The following is a 26,648-nucleotide window of genomic DNA, read 5'->3' as shown; positions in this document are numbered from 1 at the left end:
GAGGACAGCATTGCAAGTACTACAAGAAAGAAAACTTTATGCAAAATTCAGCAAGTGCGAGTTTTGGCTTGATAAAGTGGCGTTCTTATGCCACATCATTTCTAGTGATGGCGTTGAAGTTGATCCAAGCACAGTCGAGGCAGTGAAAGAGTGGCCAGTACCAAAGAGAGTTACCGAGATTCGCAGTTTCTTGGGACTAGCTGGCTATTATCGCAAATTCATCAAAGGATTCTCATCCATTGCAGTACCATTGACATCCTTGACTAAGAAGAATGCAAAGTTTATTTGGGGATCCAAGTGTCAAGACAAGTTTGACAAGTTGAAGCAAGCCTTGATATCAGCACCCGTGTTATCTATGCCATCAGGGCAAGGGTATTATGTTCTATATACCGACGCATTTAAACTTGGTTTGGGCGCAGTTTTGATGCAAAATGACCGAGTTATAGCATATGCGTCGAGACAGTTGAAAATTCACAAGAAAAACTACCCTACTCATGATCTTGAGCTTGCAGCAGTAGTTTTTGCTTCGAAAATTTGGAGACACTACCTTTATGGGGAGAAGTGAAAAATATTCACCGATCATAAAAATCTGAAATACTTCTTCACCCAAAAGGAACTGAATATGAGACAACGCAGATGGCTTGAGTCCGTAAAGGACTACGACTTTGAGATTAGCTATCATCAGGGGAAAGCTAATGTTGTGGCAGACGCACTGAGTAGGAAAACAACAGTTTTCACCCAATTATCACTTCAAGGACCATTGCAGTCCGAGATACAGCGGTTTGAGCTTACAGTCTATGCTACGGGCGAGGGCCCCTAATCTTGCCACATTATCAGTACAGTCGACTTTGAGAGACAGAATTCGTGATGGACAGTCCACCGATGAGCAATTGCAAAAGTGGAGAGCCAGAGATGAAGCCAAGGGTTGGAAATTATATTCAAAGGTGGATGATATAGTTCATTATCGAGATCGGTTATGGGTTCTTAGTGACGATTCTTTGAGAGACCTTATTATGAAGGAAGCTCATGACACACCATATTCCATTCACCCGGGTAGCACGAAAATGTACAAAGATTTGCAGTTGCTATATTGGTGGCCAGGAATGAAGAGAGACATTCTGAAGTTTGTATCCGAGTGTTTGACTTTCCAACAAGTTAAAGCAGAGCATCAAAGACCAGCGGGAAAATTGAAGCCACACCCTATTCCCGAGTGGAAATGAGAAAATGTCACCATGGACTTTGTTGTGGGATTGCCAAAGACAGTTAAGGGATTCAATGCTATATGGGTGATAGTGGATCGTCTTACGAAATCAGCGCATTTTCTACCTATTAAGACGAATTTTACCGTGATTCAGTACGCTGACTTATATATTCGAGAGATAATACGTCTACATGGAATTCCTGTATCTATTGCGTCTGACAGAGATCCGAGATTCACGTCATCTTTTTGGAAGAGTTTACATGCAGCGATGGGGACCAAGTTATTATTCAGTACATCATTTCATCCTGAAACCAATGGTCAGTCTGAGAGAGTTATACAGATTCTAGAAGATCTACTGCGAACATGTGTTATCGACTTCCAAGGCAGTTGGGAACCGAAATTACCTCTAGTGGAGTTCACTTGCAATAATAGCTATCAATCATCAATTGGAATGGCTCCTTACGAGGCACTTTGTGGAAGAAAATGTAGATCTCCTATTCATTGGGACGAGGTTGGTGAAAGAAGAGAGATTGGTCCAGATGTGATTGAAGAGACTACCGAGCTTGTAGTCAAAATTCGTGACCGAATGAAGACGGCGCAAAGCCGACAAAAGAGTTATGTAGGCAAGCGACGGAGGGACTTAGAGTTTGCAGTGGGAGATCATGTATTTGTGAAAATAGCACCCATGAAGGGTGTTACGCGTTTTGGCAAAAAAGGCAAGCTAAGTCCAAGATTTATTGGTCCATTTGAGATTTTGGAGAGGATTGGGACACTAGCTTATAAAGTGACATTGCCACCAACACTTTCAAAAGTTCATAATGTGTTCCATATTTCGATGCTGCGGAAGTACATGTCGAACCCGTCACATGTACTAAATTATGAACCTCTTCAATTAACTCCAAATATGACATATGAAGAAAGACCCGTTCAGGTCCTAGCAAGGCAAGAAAGAAGATTACGAAATAAAGTCATTCCAATGGTCAAGGTCAAGTGGCTGAATCACTCAGAAGAAGAACCTACTTGGGAAACCGAGAGGGACTTGAAGAGTCGCTATCCAGACTTATTCGGTAAGTTCTAATTTCGAGGACGGAATTTAATTTAAGGAGGGGAAGAATTGTAAGGTCAAAAATTAAAACGACGTAACCCAACTGCATGCAAATCTAAGAATTTTGAAAACGAGTAATTAATTGACTTAATTGCTTAATTATTGTGTCATGCAAGATTTTGTGTTAAATATGATTTAATTGTCATTTTTCATAAAACTGCATTTTTAAAGGATATTCAAGTTGCGATCGAAGAACAGAGACCGAGGGCTGAAAAATAGAAAATGATTTTATTAAATAATTGTTTTTAATTATTTAATTTAAAGGTGATACTTTTTCATATTTTTGAAATTAAGGGGTTTTGAGGTGAATTTTTACTCCAGGACGTAACTTTTATCGGTGTTGGTTTTTAACAAAAATACAAATGTTTTGGCAACCCGGCTAATAAATTCACAAACTTATTTTAGCAAAATTATTTTTAATATTTTAATTAATCACTAATGAGCTTATTTGGGCCTAATTAACTACCTAAGGGGCCTAAGCTTAATTAATGATTTATTTACTATAAAATATGTACAAAACCCCACCCCATAACCTATTAATCACATGCCCCACTTCTCCCAACAAAGTAAAATTCTTTTATCCCCACCACCAATTACACAGCACGCACAATCAAATTGAGGGGAAAAACATCAAAAGTTGCAAGGGTTCAAGTCATCGTCTTCGTGCCGCCGTTTTTCGCAATCGTCAACAGTTAATCGTGCGTTTAAAACGCAAAGGCACGTCATATTCTCCTTTTCTCATCTTTCACACCATAGTAAATTTTTTAAATTGTTATGCATGAAAAACAAGGCACACACCTTATTATTTTCGTATTTGCATGTTATATGGTTTTAAAAACATGTATTTTGATGCAAAATTCCTGAAATTTGTGTATCTAAGAGGGCTGCCATGTTAGGAGTATAATCAAGTATGTTTACCCGAAGCTTTAGGTTCATAAAACTCAACCAAAACATTGCACAAACATGAACAATACAAGCTGGAACCGAAACAGGTGGTAGTGTGCTTGGAGAGCATGGTTTTGGGGAATAATAGGCTAGGCCTTGCATGGCTCGTCTGGGGGCAGGGCTGGGTCATGGTTTGAGTCAGGGAAGAGTCCTAGCCACGCTAGGACTCGGAAACCAGGGGATGGGAGGAGTCCTTGCCAAGAAGGACTCCACCCGAGAACTTCAATGGGGGCAGCGCAGGGTTGCTGTTGTGAAGGGAAGAAGGCGCTTGGCTTGGGGGTTCTGGGCTGGGCTAGGTCGACTCTTTAGGGACCTAGGAGGGTGCTTAAGGGCGTGGGCAGGGGCTGTGGCGGCTTGGTTGGCTGTTGGTTCAAGAAGACGTGAGGTATGCAAGGCAGCAAGTGCTGCGCGTGATGTTGCTGTCATGTTTCAGTGCTGAGTGCGTGGGTTCTGGTGGCTTGGGTTGGGCTGGGCTTGGTCTAGGCATGGTCCAGGGAAGGTTATGTATAGGTGGGCTCGGTGGTGGCTTGGCTGGGGGAGTCCTAGTTGGGTTAGGAGTCCTAGATTTGCAAGAGTCACACACACACTAAAGCGCACAGAATTGATGCTTTGTTTCACGAAGTGTTGAGCAGGCCAGGGCTGGTTTTTCGGGCTGGGCTTGGTCACTAGGGTCCCTAGGTGGGTTGGCTAGGTTTTGGTTCAAAATGGCTCGGGCGTGGCTTGAGTAAATTGGGAGATGGCTTGGTGTGTTCGTCGGTGTGTCAAAAACAAAAATTAAAGGGCTAAAATTGCGTCCATGGGTCCACAGGTGTGGCTCATGAATTGGAAGGGTAGAATAAATTATAAAAAGGTTATTTTAAAAATTTGGGATCAAAATAATGAGTTTTGGATTTATTCGAAATTTAATCGCCGCACGAAACACTAATTAACGAGTTAATTTAAACGCCTAGTTTTAAGCTTCATAAAATTATGAAAAATTGTATTTAAGCTCAAATAATTATTAAAAGCCTAAGTTTTTAATTTGGGAATTTTATACTAAGGTTTGGTTTAAGTCGGGATTAAAACACATTAATACGTTATATTTAAAGATTAATTTAATCGAATTAAGCTAAATAAAAATATGAGAAAATTCTTGTAAGCTTAAATAATTATTTGGGACATGTTAGAGCCAATGAAATTAAGAAAATGTAAAAAATACGAAATTTTACGTCCAGGGGTAAAACGGTCGTTTTACACATAAAATTAGTAAACGTCATGATAGTGTCCTAAATGCTATTTTATGTGCTATTATGAATATTTTCAATGATTGTGGGTGTTTATCAATTTTTATATGTTGAAATATGATTTTTAGATGTTCATGAATTATTAAGTTTAAATTGGACATTTAAAAGATATGTTGTATGCTTGGTTTAAAAGAAAAATGATATGTATATACATTGTTCTTTTTAAGTGATGATAAAATGTTGAAGGATGTGAAGGGATTGTGACTACTAAATGTTTGAAATATCGTGAGGGTTATGGTCCTAGTGGGAGCCCGACGATCGTGTTTCCTAGGATACGGATACGGATACGGATACGAATATGTTAATACGTTGGCCAAGGCCCAGTTGACCGGTGAGAGTGTCGCTGGTGTCCCGACCTCCCAGTACTGTGGTTTTTATAGATGGATCCATCGTCCTAATACGATTAAGAATACGAGTCACAATCACGATCTGAATTCAACAAACACGAATACGAATATGAATACGAATATGTTAGAATGTTGATATGAATATGTTGATATGAAAAGGTTTAAGAAAATGTTTTATTTAAAGTATATGTATCTTGAAAATGTTTATGAAAATGTTATTTTAATGACAAGGATTTTTCATTGTTATATGTTAATTGTACTACGTATTACTCGTTATCAAGGATATGATGTGTTGAGTCTTTAGACTCACTAGGTGTGTATGATGCATGTGATATTAATAATCATGATGTTGGAGGACTTGATGGGTGACCTTGCTGGACTGTCGGTGCACATAACCCGATGACCGGCGCTTCTATTTTCCGCATTTAAGTTAATTACTTTGAGTTAAAGATTTTTCCGACATTTTATTTATGCTTTTTGAGAGATTTTTAGAGGTTTAGTATTGGCTACTCTTTTCAACATTTATTGCTTTTTAGGTTTGGTAAAGCGATTTACGATTTCTTGTTTTGACTATTTTCCTGTGGATTTTCAAGCACTAGTTAGATGTTTATTTTAAAAATGGTACAAATGTATTTTATGTATATGTATATGTATAGACCGAATATGTGAGAAAAAAAAGAAAAAAAATTTTCTAGCACGTTTTAAAAAAACGAATAAGCAGACGTTTCAATAAATATTTCAGGCTCTTGTGATCAGAATAAATCTCAAACTTCTCACCGTATAGATTATGTCGCCAAATCTTCAGAGCAAATATGATGACAGACAATTCAAGATCATGAATCGGATAGCGAGTCCCATGTGGCTTTAAATGTCTCGAGGCAAAAGCAATAACATGTCCTCGCTGCATCAAAACACAACCTAGTCGCCTGTGAGAAGCATCACAATAAACAACAAAATCACCAGTACCTGACGGGATAGTCAACACCGGAGCACTGGTTAATCTTTTCTTCAACTCTAGAAAACTGGATTCACATGCCTCTGACCATATAAAAGGTGCATTCTTCTGAGTTAACTGAGTAATTGGCTTAGCAGTACTGGAAAAATATTTGATAAATCGTCGATAATAGCCCGCTAAACCCATAAAACTGAGTATCTCTGGCACTGATGTCGGTCTAGGCCAATTGATCACAGCCTCAACTTTGCTAGGATCGACAGAAATCCCATCTATCAATACAATGCGCCCCAGAAATACTACTTGTTTCAGCCAAAATTCACATTTCGATAACTTGGCATACAATTTCTCAGCCCTCAAAGTGTTCAAGACAATTCTCAAATGGTCAACATGATCAGTCATATTCTTTGAATAAATCAGAATATCATCAATAAATATAATCACGAAATCATCAAGATATTTCTGAAATATACGGTTCATCAAACCCATAAATACGGCTGGAGCATTCGTTAAACCAAACGAAATGACTATAAACTCATAGTGGCCATACCTGGTTCTGAAAGCTGTTTTCGATATATCAGAATCTCTTACTCTCAACTGATGATATCCAGATCTCAGATCGATCTTAAAATAAACAAAATAACACTGCACTTGATCAATTAAATCATCGATACGAGGCAAAGGGTATTTATTCTTTACCGTAGACTTATTCAGTTGCCGATAGTCAATGCAGAGTCTCATTGAACCGTCTTTCTTTCTAACAAATAGTACTGGAGCGCCCCAAGGTGAAACACTCGGTCTAATGTAACCCTTGGCCAGTAAATCTTCTAACTGATCTTTCAACCCTTTCAATTCAATTGGTGCCATTCAATATGGAGTTTTAGAAATAGGAACAGTACCTCGTAACAATTAAATGCTCAAATCTATCTCCCGGACTGGAGGTAAACCCGGAATCTCATCTGGGAAGACGTCAGCAAACTCACATACCACTGGCAAATCTGCCAATGTAGGGCTCGATTTCAGTACATCTACTGAATACACAAGGAATCCCTCTGCTCCTTTCTGTAATAACCGAGTCATAGCTGAGGCAGATATCAAAGGAATTCGCGCTTTGGAACCCTTACCGTTAAATTTCCATTCATCAGCCATGTCTGGTCTGAATCTTACAATTTTCTGGAAACAATCTACGGTAGCTATGTACTTGGTAAACATATCAATACCGATAATGCAGTCAAAATCAGACAAACCGAGTACAATACAATCTAACTCTATCTCATGCCCGTCATACTGTAGTATACAATTTCTAACAGACTTTACTAAGATAAGACCTTTCCCTAAAGGTGAAGAGATAGATACTACATCAGATAAAGACTCAACAGGAAAAGCATGCATCAATGCAAAGAGCTCAGAAATAAATGTATGGGATGCACCAGTCTCAATCAATACATATGCAGGATAACCACAAAGAGAACAGTTACCTGCAACTACATCATCAGGTGCTTCCTGGGCCTGTTCTTCAGTCAAGGCAAACACTCTGACCTGCTGTCTCGGAGCTTGGCTAACAGTCTGGCTTCCTCCTAGCCTTGGCTGTGACTGGGCAGGTGATGGCTGGAAAGAGTGAACAGCAGAAAATCGTCTATCAACCTGAGCCACTGATCCAGATGATTCTGCTCCCTGGGATCGTTGGGAACCTCGTTGAGGACAGACTTTGGCAAAGTGTCCTGGCTATCTACAAATGTTGCAAACACCAAACACTCCTCAGCATTGCTATGTGGGATGCCTTCCTCCACATGTTCTGCAATAGACCCCTGTATAACTCTGGCCAGAACCAGTCTGTCGTGAGCCATTGGAACTAGAGAAACTACTTCCCGATCTCTTAAACTGTTTCCCTCAGCCATTCAAATTATCCTTCTTCCCACTGCTGCTACCACCACTATCAAATCTGGCAGGGGGTTGCTGGAACTGAACATGAGGTTGTTGCTGTCTCTATGTCTGAGCAACATATGAAGTTCCTCGCTTTGATCAAACCTGCTTCCGCTCCCTTTGCTCTGTTCAGGGCATCAGCAAAGTTATTCGGTCGCCCCGTATTGACCAATGTAAATATATCAGGATTCAGCCAATTGATGAACTGATCAGCTACAGCTTCATCATTCTCAGCAACGTGTGGAGCAAAACGTAGAAAGGTAGAGAACATGACCACGTATTATTCAATACTCAAAGGACCCTATCTCAGGTTGGCAAACTATTCACCCTTGTCCTTTCTGTACGACACTTGGAAAAATCGTTGAAAAATTTGGCTTCAAAGATTTTCGAAGTAATCGTCGTACCTCGATGCTCCAAAGCTCTTTTGGTTGTAAGCCACGAACTCTTTGCAACCTCATGCAACTGGTGCCCAATCAGTCTGACTCTACACTCATCTGTATAATCAAGCGAATCAAACAGCATCTCAATATCATCAAGCCAATTCTCACAGTCGATGGACGTCTCAGTGCCTTTCAAAGTAGGCAGTTTGAACTACTGAAATCTCTTTAACTATGTTTCCATGGGTGTCATTGTCACATCCATCGGATTAGTGGAAGTACTACCCTGTTCTGGGATTATTCGAGGAGGCATATCTGATTATCAAAAAATTAGTAATCAAATATATTAAATATGTCTCAGTCCTCCTCTGATCATCGTACCTCTGATCAAGAATCGGTTCTGATTCATGCTTTCAATAATACACATTTCCAATCAAATCAGATAAACAGGTGAACATGTACTTATTAAAGCAGTAAATCATGTCGTCATATCATACAAGCAAGAATAGAAACTCAATCTACCCACTCACTCGCTTCTATGTCAATCTTAAGTTCTGGTTCTATCTCAGTCTCAAGAACCTACTACTCTGATACCACCTGTTGTGGGGACCCGGACGCTAATTCATTTCTTAATCATTCTTGGGATTAAATGGATCAATTATATAAACTAGGTCTGACATTTGTTTTTTTTGTTAAAAAGGAAAGCCCATCATAACAAGTGTATAAAATCTTATAACAATTTATGCTTCATTTTATTTATTGAACAAGATCAAGTTCAATAGCTATAACATGATTCAAAATACAAAACATGTTTAAAGGAAAATCATACACTATTATTTTTCAACTACATATCACGTAGTGAAAAACTAGATCTATCTCTAAGTCTGAATCACCACTCTAATCTTGATCTGTCATTCTCTTCTCGAACCTGATCATGTCCCACCTGTTGTCATGCACACATACAAAAACAACAACAGCCGGATAGCTCCAGAGAGAAATATATCCCAGTATAAACAACATATACATGCACTTCATATAAACATATACGAAAGCAGAAAACATTTATAAAATAAGTATCGTAATCTACGAAACATAAATCGATACAAATCTGTAAATCAAACTCTTTGACTCTTAATCTCTGACTCAACTCTAATCTAGAGATCCCGATCTGAATAAGAATGCAACAGTCTCCCACCTACAATCCCCTGCTAGGTGGTGGTACATTCGTATTTCTGGACTTCGGTACACTATATCGAGTGTCTACAATAGGAGCTGATATGCTTCCTAAGCCCATCGGTATAACCCAAACAACTACTAACTTGGCACCTCTGCCAAAGACTCTGTCACAATCTATCTCTGATTTCATGCTTTTTATAAATCAATAGAACAAGCATAAAATGTCAAGAGTTTAAATATCAAAACAATGACAATAAAGTATGTGGTTTTGGGAAACTCAGGTCATATCTGACTCGAGTCATCAATCCCGGTTTAACATTGATTTATACCTTTCTTTTCGCAGTGTGACGAAGTTGAAGTCTTGAATCCGAAGCTATCAATATCAATATACAACTTCAAGCACATCTTGCTCAATAGTAATTCTAACTAAATCTCAATGGCATAACGGCACAATCTCGAAACATCCGTCAACTCAAACAACAAGAGGCAAGTACAACTCATAATCATCAACAAGCATAAGCTATAACTCTCAAAATCTGTACAATCCATTCACATAAAATCTGGAAAATGAGAATTGTTAGAAACTTAATTTCGGCTGTTTGACAAACAATTTATCTACGGAACCAATTGATAAAATATTCGTATTAAGCAACTGAAGTATCACGAGAAGTATCAAGGCAACCGAATCCAGCTGAACTGAACTTTCGAAGTTAACTGACTGATCAGTTAGAAACTGATCAGTTGAACCTAACTGGATTCCTGAAGACAGCTGACTCATCAGTTGGAAACTGATCAGTTGATTCACTCAGCGCAAGCTTATCAGCTACGTTCATCAGCTGATCGCTCAGCCTTAACACGTCATCAAATGAAAGGGATGTTCAACCGACATCAGTACAAGCAGACTGCAACTTGTAGTGGAACGCCGCATTTCAGAATCTACAGTGTACGATTGTCAGAAGAATTTCGACGTGGCAAATCAACGGATATAAAATTCAAATATTATATCAAGTTACCGTTGGAAGAGAAGCATATAAATAGGCGAACAGAGCAGCTGAAGAAAAATACACAAGAACTACTATTTTACTCAAGCTGTTACTCTGCTGAAATCAAAAGCTCACTCTCTTACTAAGTTTTATCTGTAGCATTCAAGGCTACCATCTTTGAGCTTGTTAGCATACTGTAATCTCTGCTATATTATTAAGTTGTGCTAAGATCAGTCACGAACTAAGAGTTTCAGTTGTGGGTCAGTACAAACAGTGTATTCGATCAAAGTCTTTTAAAAGAAATCCTATCTTCGTGATAGAATGGGTGACGGAGGAGTTATTCCATTCTCCGAACATCCAGAAATAAATCGCGTGCTTTTTACTTCAGTTACCTTTTGTTTTAGTTATTCTATCTTTCATTCAGTTTACTTCCGCAACTGTTTTCTCAGTTAAACTGATTGTCATTGACTTACGAGATTTTTAGTTTCAGTTTATCATTAAACTGAACTCAACCTTCGAAAAACGAACATAATCTGTGAGTGTTTATTCAACCCCCCCTTCTAAACACATTTCACTTATTAACCGATCCTTTCAAGAACAATTACACATACGGTCTGTTTTTCAATCCGTTTTCGATTATATGATGTCTACTATCTCAAGAACACATAATATCAATCAAAGTGTTATTTCTCCCATATCAAATTTCTGAATCATACAAGAAATGAATAAAACTTACATCCCGTTGAAGCCTTTGACGAGAGGAGTACGAAAATGAGTTCGGATCTAAAATTGGACGGTTAGATCTTCCACAATCGCAATTCTAAGATATACGAAAGCTCGAGGAATTGTTCAATGGAATCTCGGTGCTTTCTTGCTGCAATTCTGAAGAATGATGAACAAGACACCTTCATTATGCATGGTCAAGACAAGTGTCTTGGTCTTCATGCTGCACGTCTCGCGCATATGCGCGTCCAACCTCGGTGCATAACCATTTCAGCACATGCTGCACGTCTCGGGCATATGCGCGTCCAACCTACTGTCTCGACGCATAACCGTTTCAGCTGCTCGCGCATATGCACGAGACTCTCTGTTCTCGCACTTTTGCTGTACACATGCTCGCGCATATGCGTGCCCCATCAACGCGCATATGCGTGAGACGTTCTTTCTCGGCACTCAGCCTAGCATCTTCTCGTGCATATGCGCGACAAGTTCTGTCCGCCACTTTACATTCCTACTCACTTTGATATCTTGCACTTTAGCCCCTGCATTCTTCATTAATTGCACTACTGTAAATTAATCAATATCTGCTTACAGTGATATAATCTCAGGCCTTACAGGTCCTATGCCGCAAAAGAAGGCTCCTCAGAAGCATGGTGAGTACCCACCGAGCCCGAAATGCAACCGTCAACATATGGGGCAATGTTTATGGGGTTCAGGCAAATTCTTCAAGTGTGAAGCCAGTGACCACATGCTGAAGGACTGCCCGCAGTGGAGGCAGCCGGCCTAGGAGAGAGTGTTCGCCATGCGTTCAGAGGAGGTGAACCCAGACACGACTCTACTGACTGTTAACATATTTAATTCAGCACCGCATTATTTTTGCCGTTCATGTTTCGAATTTTATTTGGGAATAATAGTATGTTGTTTTCGTTTTTTGGAGACTTTTTATAGAGATTTTCAACTATGCATCAGGGAGGAGTTATCAGCTACTAGCGTGGTCAATATGCCGATCTTGAACCACAGGGCCACGTGGTTTATGCCGATCTGATTGTGTTGTCATGCCAGAGTTTGATGTTATCTTAGGGATGGACTGGCTGATAAAGAACATAGTTCTAATTGACTTTCTGATTAGATCAGTGTTGGTAAAACTGTTGGGCATTGAGCAATTTCTTTTTGAGCCAGATAGGTGGAGAAGTTTCCCTCGCATGATCTTTTGCATGTAGGCACAGAGACTCATTAATAAAGGGTGTCAGGCATTCTTGGACAATATTATTTCAACAACTAACGCACCCACCCCATCAATATCCGAAGTACCAGTTTTCAGATATTTTCTTGATGTTTTACTAGACGACGTCACAGGCCTTCCACCAGAGAGAGAGAGGTGGAGTTCGCCATTGACCTTATCCCAGGCGCTATGCCAACCCCTAAGGCACCGTACCGTTTGGCTCCAGCAGAGATGTTAGAGCTCAAACAGCAAATTCAGGAACTCCTAGAGAAGGAATTCATCCGCCCTAGTTTCTCTCCATGGGGCGCACCAATGCTCATCGTAAAGAAGAAAGATGGAAGCATGAGGTTGTGTATCGATTATTAAGAATTGAACAAGGTAAAGATCAGTAACAAATATCCATTACAAAGGATCGATGACTTATTCGATCAGTTGCAGGGAGCTACAGTGTTCTCTAAGATAGATCTAAGTTCTGGGTATCATCAACTGAAGGTAAATGATGCATATGTTCATAAGATAGCCTTCAAAACTATATATGGGCACTACGAGTCTTAGTGATGCTATTTGGATTAACGAATGCTCCAGCGATTTTTTTGGACTTATTGAATCGAGTATTTCAGCCCTACCTAGATCAGTTTGTCATAGTATTCATTGACGCTATTTTCAGATACTCGAAGAGCCATGAGGACCACAGTCAGCATTTGGGTACAATTTTGCATGTCTTGCAGAGTCGCAAGTTGTTTGCAAAATTCAGTAAGTGTGAATTCTACGAGAGAACTCTCAAAAATAGAGTGCAATACTTAAGTGTGAGCGTTTATTTCTTGGAGTAACGTGTGGGGTATTTGTATTGAGGACAAAAAAAAAAGAGAGTTGAATGAATTTTCATTGGAGTGACCAATGAGGATTCGTGGTGAGAAAACTTGATCTTTTATTGTTTTATACTAACCTTTTCGTGCAGGTATAATGATTGACGATCGTCAATTTCAAACAATGTTAAGAGGTTGGATAGAATGTTAGAGAAGGAGTTTAAGCCTCTACGTGAGAGGTACAGGAGATGTGAAGAAGGGGAGACTAGGCAAGATGATGGGAATAGGCGAGATAGTAGATTTGGAAGGGATAGAGCGTTGCACTAGGATCGTGATGATGATAGGCGATATGAAGCGAATAGAAGAGTGGGCAGAAGAAGTGAACATGATGTGCATATGGAGTCGTTAACATCCAATTGGCGGACGAGCTTGGGAGAGAAAATCATTGTTAGGCTAATGAAGGAGTCGAGACGTGAAACTACCAAATATGAATATCAAGTTACATTTAAAAATTCAATTTATCTTACTTTTGATATTACATGTTGTTGGTGTTTAGAAGTTGGGCATGATATTAGCCAATGTCCATGCAGGAGGTAAGGGTAGTAAATTTGTCAGTTGAGCTTGAATCTCAATTGGGGGTTGAGGTTGTAGTGGAATCTGAGGTTGAGGTTGTAGTTGAACTTGATTATGAAGTTGAGGCTAGAGTTGATGATGATGGTACTCTACTACTTGGTGAGTTGAATGTTGTTGAATGATATACAATGGAGAATGAATCATTAGATTGAGGAGAAGTTCTTAAATTGTCTAATATGGATGTGGAGAGTAGACATGATGAATCTATGGTGTATTAATGTGTTGAGGAAAAGTGTACATCTCTAGTACAATTGAACCCAACAAAAGAAGTTCTCGAGGTTCAATTGGAAAGTCCAAAGGTGAGCGAAAAAAAAATTTAAAATGGCCGAAAAAATTGTGAACAAAAGAGTGAGATGACCATAGAAAATGAAAATTAGAGAAAAGATGTAAAAGAAAAAGAGGCCAAAGAATAGAAAAATATAAAAAATTTAAAGGCCCAAAAGAGTGAGGTTAAGAGTTATTTACTTTTGTATAAACCCCATAAAGTAATTTTGTACAAATATATTTATTATCATTGTGATGAGATCGCCGGTTCAATCCCGAGCATTATTATTTCATTTCTTGTATGATTATGGAGATGTCATGATAAGGAGGCAAGCAAGAACTGATGGTGGAGGAATGCCATGTGTTGATCAATATGACGTTGGAGGCAATCACCGTGAGGTAAGCATAGTTGCCACCGGAACAACTATGAGGAATGACTTTCTTCACTACCTTGATTGTATGTTGTTTTGTTTTCAAACTTTTGGAGATCATGTTGCAAATGTGGTAGTCAGGGGACCGTATTTAAGTTCGGTTGTTGTCTCTAATTTTTGTGGCTTTGAGAGTAGTGAGATGTTGTATGAGGATATATCGGGTTTTGATTTCTCACAAGTTGTTAAATTGATGGGAGTTATTGACTGCGAAAATGTATATGCATTGGAGTTAAATTCTGCTACTGTGTTGAATGATTTCATATGTCGTACATGTAGCGTGTCCTACTTGCATAACATATATTTGATTGGTGATGGTTGAGAAGATTACATAGATAGTACATTTAGTGTGTTCTATTTGCATAATTTATTTTTGTGTGGGGATGGTTTTGAGAGATTGTTGGTTGGATATGATAATTTTGTCATTCATGATGAATATATGTTTAAAGGGAATAAATTTTTCATTCTATACTCATTGCATGAGCTATGTGATATCGAGGAGTTTTGTAGTTGTAGAACTCAAAATCAGTATACGTGAAACTCATGCATTTATTAAATTGTTAAATTATTTATTTAATTTTAAAATTATTTTTTTAACGATGCATGAGTTATGATTTGCATTAATTTAAATTATTACATGTTTATTTGATGCACGTTAAAATGTTTTCTTAAGTTGTATGTCTCTGGCGAATATTGAATACGTGATCGAGAAAATAGACCGTGACGATTTAGGAAATTTATGAAAATGTGGTATTTTATTTCAAGTCAAGAAAAATGGTATTTTAAATATTTATGAAATTTTAATAATTTTAAAGCCTGATTTAATTTATTAGGTGATTTTGAGATTTTAAGCATTTAAAAAATTACTAAGTTGAATAGTGGGGATTTTAAACCTTTTAAAATTTGACACTTGTGTATTTTATATAAAATTAGGGTTGTTTATTGGTTATTAGTATTTTTATTAAACTAACAACCCCTAATTATCTCCTTAAGCAATACACACACACACACCTACACGTTTCAATACTCCACACACACACACTCGACACACACTCTTGCATTCTCTCTTTTTTTGAAAAGAACTAGGGTTCTTAGAGCTCTCCAACCGCCACCCCTTCACCTTCGAAAATCTCCAGCAAACTCTCGTTCGATTATAGCAAGAAACGTGCCACAAGTCGTCCCGGATCGGTTCTCGCATATCCTCGCTTCTTTATTCGTCGTTTCGTGAGCATAATCATCAAGGCATGTATAATCTTTCATTTTTTGCATCGATCTTGTTGTAGTAAGTATTTTCATGCTTATTGTGTGTAAAAATTCGGTTATGTTATGCAATGTTTTAGCAAAAATGGTTAAAATGATTTTGAATCTGATGTCATTTCGAATCCTGCGAATTTTGGTCGGTTTTCTGGAAAAACTTTCAAAATATAAAATGTATAACTTTTTGATATATTTGATTTGACAGTAAATTCGTAATTTTTAGACAAGGAACGAGTGAATTATGATCATTCTCGTGTAACTGCTCAAATGTGATGTTTTCAAAATGTGTTTTCATGTTTTCTTGAGGTTTATTTTGTTGCAGGCTTCGTTGGGAATCACCGAGTGTTCATTGCTGCGTTAGGTTATGTCATGTCTTGTGATCAGACGCTTTTCGATGATTCGTTTCAGGTCGGTAAAGGTTTGGTGGCGATAGAAGTTGTAGGGAAGAGAATAGGGTAGAAGATGAATTCCTTGAGGTTTGTTTCTCGCACAAGTAGCACCGCAGCGCTGAATTGGGAGCGCTGTATAAAATTCTCTAATTAACGCAATTAAATACACAATGCCAACTTTAAAAGGTATAAAATTTTAAAATCACTCATTACAAAAATTAAGCTTTAAATTGCTAAAAATAAATGAATTATTTAAAAAAGCCCCAACTCTAACTTAAAATAAGTTACCATATTTTAAAATTGCCAAAATCGTCACCGGTCTCTTTTTCTCAATACCGCATCGAATAATCGCCTGAAACATGAAACTCGAGAAAATATTTTAACGTGCATCACATGAACATAAATAATTTAAAATAATGCAAATTTCACAAATTATGTATCACTAAACTCAGTTTTAAATTTAAATAAATGATTGTAATTTACATGTACTGATTTTGGGCTCTAGAGTTCCTCCCTCACTTATAAAAATTTCGCCCTCGAAATTAAATCTTACAAAACAATTCTGAGTAGCAGTTCCTCATGTCTGCTTCGTTCTCCTAAGTGAGCTCCACCACTGATTGATTTAGCCACCAGACTTTGACCAGCTTGGTTACCTTGTTCCGAAGTCTACGCTCCTGTCTGTCTAGGATTTGGACAGTTTTTTCCTCATATAACAGATCTGAGCTTGCCTCTCTTCCCGAATCTCATAACCCCCTTCATGGGTGTTATCTTCATGAAAACGTGGTCACCTACGGCAAAATCTAGATCCCTTCTCCTCTTATCAGCATAACTCTTTTGACGACTCTGCAGTCTACCGAACTATCTCTGGACCAAGTTCTGCAGTCTACCGAACTATCTCTGGACCAAGTTCTGCTCTTTTACCAACTTCATCCCAATGAATCGGCGATGTGCACTTTCTTCCATACAATGCCTCGTATGGAGCCATACCTATAGATGCTTGGAAACTGTTGTTGTAGGTAAACTCCACTAGAGGTAGCTTAGATTCCCAAGTCCCATGGAAATCGATCATACAGGCTCGCAATGAATCCTCCAAAATCTGAATCACTCTCTCAGACTGGCCATCTGACTGAGGGTGAAAAGCTGTACTGAATAGCAACTTCGTCCCCATGGTTGCATGCAAACTCTTCCAAAAAGACGATATAAACCTCGGGTCCCTGTCGGATACAATAGAAACCGGGATTCCATGCAATCAGACTATCTCCCTAATATAGAGCTCCGCATACTGCGTCATTGAGAAAGTCGTCTTCACTGGCAAGAAATGCGCTGACTTAGTGAGTCGATCCACTATAACCCAAATAGCATTGAATCCTCTTACTGATATCGGCAAACCAACAACGAAGTTCATGGTGATATTCTCCCATTTCCACTCGGGGCTAGGGAGTGGCTTAAGCATCCCTGCTGGCCTCTGATGCTCTGCCTTCACTTGCTGACAAGTGAGACATTCATACACAAACTGACGGATGTCTCTCTTCATACCTGGCCTCCAATACAAAATCTGCAAATCTTTGTACATCTTGGTACCTCCTGGATGAATGGAATACGGAGATGCATGTGCCTCTGTCAGAATATCCTCTCTGATCGAATCAACACTAGGCACCCACATTCTACCTCTGTATCTCACAATACCGTCAGACAATGAGTAGAGTACACTGCCCTTGGCCTCATCCTTCAGTCTCCATTTGTGCAACTGCTCATCTGAAGATTGACCTGTACGGATTCGATCTAGCACAGAAGATTATACTGTCAGATTAGACAGCTTAGGAGTTCTGCCCTTATGATAAACATAGAGGCCAAATCTCTAAATCTCAGACTGAAGGGGTCTATGCACTGACAACTGTGCTACGACTGCAACCTAGGCATCTGCAACAACATTAGGTTTCTCCGGATGGTAGCTAATCTCGCAATCGTAGTCTTTCACCAATTCTAACCACCGTCTCTGTCTCATATTTAATTCTTTCTGCGTGAAGAAATACTTGAGACTCTTGTGATCAGTGAATATCTGACATTTCTCGCCGTACAAGTAGTGTCTCCAAATCTTCAAAGACAACGACGGCTAACTCAAGATCGTGAGTCGGGTAGTTCTTCTAATTCACTTTCAACTGCCTGGAAGCATAAGCTATAACCCGACCATGCTGCATCAAAACTGCACCTAGACTAAGCTTAGATGCATCGGTGTATAGCACGAACTCGCCTTGTCCTGCTGGCATGGTTAACATAGGCGCTGAAATAAGAGCTCGCTGCAAAGTATAAAAGCTCTTCTGACATTCATCACTCCATAAGAATTTAGCATTCTTCTTAGTCAATGAAGTGAGTTGCACTGCTATCGAAGAAAATCCCTGAATATATTTCCTATAGTAGCCTGCTAGGCTAAGGAAACTACAAATCTCTGACGCATTCTTCGGCTCAACACATTCCTTAACGGCTGCCACCTTTGCTGGATCAACCTCAATCCCACTGCTAGACACTACGTGACCCAAAAACGCTACCTTCTCCAACTAGAATTCACACTTAATGAACTTCGCAAATAACTTGCGACTCTGCAAGATCTGTAAGATCGTCCTCAAATGCTGGCTGTGCTCCTCATGGCTCTTCGAGTAAATAAGAATATCGTCAATGTATAATATGACGAATTGATCAAGATAAGGCTGAAATACTCGGTTCATGAGGTCCATGAATATTGCTGGAGCATTCATCAGTCCAAACGGCGTCACTAAGAATTCGTAAATCCCATACCTGGTTCTGAAGGCTGTCTTGTGAACATCTGCGTCTTTCACCTTCAGCTGATGATACCCCGATCAAAGATCTATTTTAGAGAACACTGTAGCTCCTTGCAACTGATCGAACAAGTCTTCGATCCTTGGAAGTGGGTATTTATTCTTGATCGTTACCTTGTTTAGTTGTCGGTGATCGATACACAGCCTCATGCTCCCATCGTTCTTCTTTACGAAGAGTACTGGTGCGCCCCATGGAGAGAAACTAGGGCGGATGAATTCTTTGTCTAGGAGCTCCTGAATTTGCTGCTTGAGCTTTAACAACTTAGTTGGAGATAACCGGTACTGTGCCTTAGAGATTGGCACGGTGCCTGGCATAAGATCAATGGCGAACTCCACCTCTCTCTCTGGTGGAAGGCCTGTGACGTCATCTGGAAAGACGTCAGGAAATTATCTGACTATTGGTACCTAAGATATAGACGGAGAAGGTACGTCAGGTGCGTAAATAATGCTGGCCAAGAAAGCCTGACACCCTTTGTGAATGAGTCTCCGCGCCTGCATGCAAGAGATTGTGCGTGGGAAACTCCTCCATCTAGCTGGCTCAAAGAGAAACTGCACCATACCCAAAGGTCTTACTAACACTGACCTTTTCTGGAAATCAATAAGAACTCTGTTGTTCGTCTGCCAGTCCATTCCCAGAATGAAATCAAACTCTGGCATCGGCAACACAATCAAATCGGCGTACACTAGGTGGCCCTGCAGTTCCAGATCGATGTCTCTGACAATACTAGTAGCTGACAATTCTTCCCCTGATGGGACTGTCATTAAATAGCTCACGTCGAGTCCAATAGACTTGACTTCCAGGTGACTAGCAAACGTCTCCGAAATAAAAGAGTTAGTGGCCCTTGAATCTATCAAGGCCTTCGTGGTAACTCTCTTTAAGAAGATGTTTCCTGAGAAATGTCATCATATCATGGGAGCAATCAAAAACAACAACTCAATATCCCCAGTAATTTTTATCTCTTTTTAGAACTTCAGAAATAACAACCAATAACCGATTCCATAAACAACACAAAACTTATTTCCCAAAGTTCTAACTTTAACTTCATGCATAGTAGACAATTTATATCCCAAGTCACCAAAGTAAATAATAGCACACTAATAAACCCAAGTAAAATTCCAACACACGCATGGCAAATAATACGGTGTTTAATTAAATAAGTTTACCTGTCAATAGCGTCGTTTCTGGGTTCGCCTCCTGAGCATGCATAGCGAACACTCTCCCCTGGGTTGGCTGCCCCCACTGAGGGCACTCCTTTAACATATGGTCACTTGCTCCACATTTGAAACTTTTGCCTGACCCATATAAACATTGCCCTGGATGTTGGCGGTGGCACTTCGGGCATGCTGGATACACAACGGGTCTCTGCGGAGCCTGCTGCTGTGAAACAGGAACCTTGCCTTTTGGTGGTACTTCATAAGGCTTCTTCTCTGGCTGTCCCTGGTAAGGCCTCTAAAACTGAGGTCGCTGCTGCTGCTGTTGAGGTTCCTGATAGGGCCTCTTGTCATGTCTGTCATTTTCAATGTCTCTCTAGTCCTACTCTGCCGCCAAAGCTCTAGACACGGCAACTGTGTATTTAGTAGGACCAGCAACTCAAACGTCACGGCACAAAACCGACCGCAATCCATCCATAAAATACCTCAGTTTCTCCCGGGCATCATTAGCTATTAGGGTCACAAAGTAACACCCCCTCTCAAACTTCCTCACAAACTATGCTACGCTGCTGTCTCCCTGTCGCAGCGCCATGAACTCCCTGGTCAGTCTGGATCGTACTTCCTTAGTGAAGTACTTGGAGTAGAAAACTTCTTTGAAACCGTTCCAAGCCAAAGTCTGCAGGTTTACTGATACTGACGCACTTTCTACCAAAGCCTGGCGTCACCTTCCAGAAGGAAAGTGGCTCATCTAACCCGATCTGCATCCTGCAGCTCCATAAAGTCAAAAATCATCTCGATGGATTTAATCCATCCCTCAGCCACCATCGGGTCGATAGTTCCCGAAAACTCCTTTGGATCCATCCTCCGAAATCTTTTATACACAGCTTCAGGTCGGGGCCTCACCCCTGCGTTAGCTGCAGCTTGGTTCCCTGCAAACTGTGCAAAGAACTGCGTCATACCTGCAACCATCTGCGCCTGCATATCCTGGGGCGGACGAGGAGGAGTGACCATCTCTTCTTATCAGGCCTCTCGGTTCTCCTCCCTTGATTCGCGGTTAACCATACGTCTAGGAGGCATACTGTTCCAAAATTTCCCCAACACGCAAAACCAACATGCATGAACATAATACTAATAGTATAAGATGCAAGAAATTTGAATTTAAATATGCACATGCTGAATCATGATTCAATGCTTACTACATAACTTAATTTAAAACCTTAAAACTTACAGACTTGAGGTGTGCCTTCGTGAGATTCTCGCAACTGGCAGTAGGCATAATCCTTTACAAGAACACCGCTCTAACACCAACTGTGACGTACCGTACTTTTATCTACTTTAAAATTTGCGAAAAAATAAAAAATTTCTTAAATACAAAATAAACTTTAAAATTTCGATCATCAACCAAATGTTCATCCAAAATATTTGCTATAAAAGAGATCCCCAATAAAGTTTTCTAAAGGAAAATACTTAATTAAACTTCGTAAACAAAACGTGAAAATCAGAGTATTTGAAACATTGCATAATTTCTTAAAAACATGGGCAGTCCTCGGGTTTAGCCTCCCGCTCAGTCCAAGCCAGCTCACTGATCCCCATCTCTCGTCTCCTCAAACTCATCCTCACCTGTACCGATCAAGTCTAGTTAGTCTAACGACTCAACATGTATAAACTGAGAGTAACAAGTAATACGTAATAAATCCACATGCATCTTCAAAATAGGACGTACATACTCAAAACTTGAACATGCAACAAAACTTGAACATACATACATACGTAGACGTGCCATCAACGTATAACTTCTCTTAAACATGCTTGCATACTTGTACCAACTTGAACATACATAAACTTCATCAATTTTCGTAGAGGCATGTTTCAAAAAGTGAACCATACATAAATGAGCCTGATCAGACTAAACCACAGTACTGGGCTGACAAGGAAGATCCACTTCCACATACATGAGATCCCCGTTCATAATTTAATGGGTGGATTGGTCCCTGGTCATATTTTACCTCTTTCTAATCCTGATTTAAATTTGTTCATAATTTAACGGGATGGATTGGTCTCTGGTCATACTTTACCGCTTTCCTATCTCATACATAAATTGGTCACAAGACATTTAGCATACCTCAAAAACATAAAAGTATTTTCTTTGCACGTCGAACATACTTACTTGGCGTTGAGAGATTCGTTGGATCTCGTTTGGGGCCACTGCTGCACATACTAACATAAATTTTAACACTTAACTTGCATAACTTATACGTAGGTAGCTCGCTCTCACCACCGAATTAAATAAATAGCTTATGATATTCTAAATCACTCGGGACTTGACATCGTTTAATCATCGTATTAAACTATGGCACAGAACCCCAAAACAAATCTCAAAGGGAAGCCTAAACTAATCCCAAACAGGAGGTACACGGACCCCGTGCCCAGGTCCGGCTCTAGGTCTTTGTAGTCTCTAGAAAGCCACACCAAAAAGAAGGAAGGACACAGACCCTGTGCTAGGGTCCGTCTAGGGCTCCGTGTAGGCACTGGAAAATGGCACTTCGGAAGAAACAAGGGCACGGACCCCGTTCCAGGGTCCAGCTAGCCTCGGATGAAATCAAACCTGCGGAAATTCTTATACTGTGCCTATTTCTCCCAACCCAACCGAATAGAATATGAATCGATACCTCAAGACCCATCCTAGGACGCTACGGTATCGACTCCAACCTGTGCCAACAATCCAAACAACCCCAACATCGAAAATCAACAACAACACGACTCAAATTCCAAAATTCGACACCATTATCTTCCTACTACTTCTATGGTCTCCCAAGCCATCCCAGACTCGAAACGACACAACAAATGGTGCCTAAACACCTCCCACAACATGTCTAAAATCAGTACTACTGGCTCGGCTGTAGAGCCCAAAATTCAGTACATGTAAAACCCATGCATTTATTTAATTGTTAATTCATTTATTTAAATTTAAAATGAGTTTTAGCCATGTATGATTTATTTAAATTGAATTATTTTAATGTTTATGTGATGCACATTAAAATATTTTCTTGAGTTTCATGTTTCAGGCGTTTATTCGATGCGGGATCGAGGGAAAGAGACCAGCGACGATTTTTTCGCAATCTTGATTTTGATGTTAACAAAACTTGTTATTATGTTTCTAACATATTTACTCAAGTGTGAAGTTGTTAACACAAGAAGCAAGCTGAAATTGAATTCTGCACAAACTGAATTTCTGGCAAGCTTCTATGTTTTGATTATATCTCTCAGCTGGATGATCCAAATGACAATACGCCAACCTGATTGATCAGAAAACCCAATTTGGAACAAGTTGCATTTAACGTCAGTTGGGCAAAATCGGATGTTATCATGCTCTAACTGATCGCTGAATTACCGAACTGAACACACGAAAACAGCAATCAGTTTGGTTTGAGCAGCTGCGGTATTTTTATCATATCTTTTAGCTCAGTTATTGAAATGAAATAATTCAGTATGCGTTGGATTGATAAGACAATTATCTACAAATCATCTTTATAAGTCAAAGTATGAATCGAAACTTAAGAGACTGATAAATGACGATGAAGCTACTGGTTCTGCACAAACTGAAATCAGCTAGGCTGATTTCAGCACACCAGCTGAACTGAACTGAACCGAACTAGTTGAACTGTACTAGACCAGCTGAAGACCAGTTGAACTAAACTAGCTAGAACTGAACCGGACCAGCTGAAGACCAGTTGAACCTGACCAGTTGAACTGAACCAGACCAACTGAACCAGTTGAAATGAACCGAACCAACAGCTGACCAACTGAACTGAACTGAACCAGCTGCTGACCAGTTGAACTGAACGACCAGTTGAGTTGACCAGTTGACAAGAGTTGACCAGTCGGGAAAATGCCCAGCAAGACGAATTTGACCGCTGCAATTTCAGAAACAGTATAGAAACTTTCCAAACGGTCATATTCTTGTGTCTAACATATATATCATTGTTGGGGCTTATAAATACAACATATTAAAGATCAAACAAGAGCTTTTGAAGTGGATTCAAAGCATGGGCAGTTAGCATGAAAAATCAGCTAGTTGAGAGCACAAGCCCATGTGTGAGGATACTTGAGATGTACACTGTAAATGATAAATTCCTCACACAATCACTCACATATATACAAGAGAGTTGAACTTGAAAGATTAGTTGAGCGAGTCTTGCACAAAGACAATAAACTTGTGTATGTAGTCTTTGCATATGAGACATTAAACAATATGCTAATTGTGAGGTGCTGCCTACAATCTTGAGTGCTAGGAGTTCAGTTTAGACAATGGGTAAGTCCTAGCTGAATGGGTTTGTACAAAGAGTTGTATAAATCAAAGTCTTCTAATGAATCATTCCCAAGGGGAAGAAAGGGTGACGTACGAGCATTTGAAGTCTCCGAACATCCATAAACAAATTTGTGTCTATTTGTTTATTGCATTTAATTACCCTTTTTCTTAGTTTTAAAGATGCATTGTTGAAGCATTTTATGTGTTCTTTAAATACCAAAATATTGCATACCAAGTGTTTGATAAAATGCTTCAACTAAAATATTTTTACTCATTCAACTTGCATATATTTTAAATGGTTTAAAAAATGTTTAATCGGTTTCTACGAAGGATTATTTCGAGTGTCTTCCGCCTTGTTTGAACACCAAACGCGATTTAATTAATCGGTGTACAATATTTAAGAACTGAGCTATTGTAGCTCAACGATTGCCCCCTAATCGATCCTAACAAGTGGTATCAGAGCAGGTTGTTCTTGAAAGAGCATTGAAACTGATTTTGATGTTTAAAATAAAAAATTTCAGATTTTTTACACATATATATGCAAAACTGAATTTTCGCGCAGCTTGCAGCGACTGTAGGAAAAATGGCATATCTCCTTGCTCGAGTGTCCAAATGACAAACCGCTTTTTGCGTTGCAAACTAGACTTGTAGAGGTTTACCGCGGTATAAAATTTGCAGCCTAGTTATGCCCGAGAAAATACATTTTATTCGTTGAAGGCAGAGCATATGTGTTGCAGCAGAAAATGAGCCATCGAGAAAATTTGTTAGTAATCCCTCTTCTTTTATAATTATCAAATTTTCAAAAATATAGGGGGAGAACTCATTAAAATTTTAATGGAGTTATTATTTTTAAATATTGAGGGGGAGAAAATTTTGGTTAAAATGTTTTGAAAATATGACTTTTTGATTCACACAAAAAGGGGGAGAAATATGTTAGTTGAGGTGATTGTTTATTCAAGTTTTGTGATCATCAAAAAGGGAGAGATTGTTGGAACTTTTCAAGTTCGTAATCTTGATTTTGATGTTAACAAAACTTGTTATTATGTTTCTAACATATTTACTCAAGTGTGAAGTTGTTAACACAAGAAGTAATCTGAAAATGAATTCTGCACAAACTGAATTTCTGGCAAGCTCCTATGTTTTGATTATATCTCCCAGCTGGATGATCCAAATGACAATCCTCCAATTGGACTGATCATAAAACTCAATTTGGAACATGGCAGATTTCACATTAGTTGGGCAAAATCGGATGTTATCATGCTCTAACGGATCGCTAAATTACCGAACTGAACACACGAAAACAACAATCGATTTGGTTTGAGCAGCTGCGGTATTTTGATCATATGTCTCAGCTCAATTATCAAAATGAAATGATTCAGTATGCGTTGGAAATATAAGACAATGATTTACAAATCATCTTCATAAGTCAAAGTCTGAATCGAAATTTAAGAGACTGATAAATGACGATGAACCTACTGGTCAGCACATCAGTTGAAACTGAACTGAACCGAACTAGTTGAACTGAACCAGACCAGCTGAAGACCAGTTGAACCAGACTAGTTGAACTGAACCAGACCAACTGAACCGAACCAGCTGCTGACCAGTTGAATTGAACGACCAGTTGAGTTGACCAGTTGACAAGAGTTGACCAATCGGGAAAATGCCCAGCAAGACGAATTTGACCGTTGCGATTTCAGAAACATTATAGAAACTTTCCAAACGGTCATATTTTTGTGTCTAACATATATATCATTGTTGGGGCTTATAAATACAACATATTGAAGATTAAACAAGAGCTTTTGAATTAGATTCAAAGCATGGGCAGTTAGCATGAAAAATTAGCTAGTTGAGAGCACAAGCCCATGTGTGAGGATACTTGAGATGTACACTGTAAATGATAAATTCCTCACACACAATCACTCACATATATACAAGAGAGTTGAACTTCAAAGATTAGTTGAGCGAGTCTTGCACAAAGACAATAAACTTGTTTATGTAGTCTTTGCATATGAGACATTAAACAATATGCTGATTGTGATGTGCTACCTAAAATCTTGAGTGCTAGGAGTTCAGTTTAGGCAGTGGGTAAGCAGAATGGGTTTGTACAAAGAGTTGTATAAATCAAAGTCTTCTGGTGAATCCTTCCCAAGGGGAAGAAGGGGTGACGTAGGAGCATTTAAAGTCTCCGAAAATCCATAAACAAATTTGTGTCTATTTGTTTATTGCATTTAATTATCATTTTCATAGTTTTAAAGATGCGTTGTTGAAGAATTTTATGTGTTCTTCAAATACCAAATATTGCATACAAAGTGTTTGATAAAATGCTTAAACTAAAATATTTT

The sequence above is a fragment of the Primulina huaijiensis genome, chromosome 4 (genome assembly GCF_012295235.1).
Source record: "Primulina huaijiensis isolate GDHJ02 chromosome 4, ASM1229523v2, whole genome shotgun sequence".
In the NCBI taxonomy this organism is placed as follows: Eukaryota; Viridiplantae; Streptophyta; class Magnoliopsida; order Lamiales; family Gesneriaceae; genus Primulina; species Primulina huaijiensis.
Note: the sequence above shows the minus strand (reverse complement) of the source record.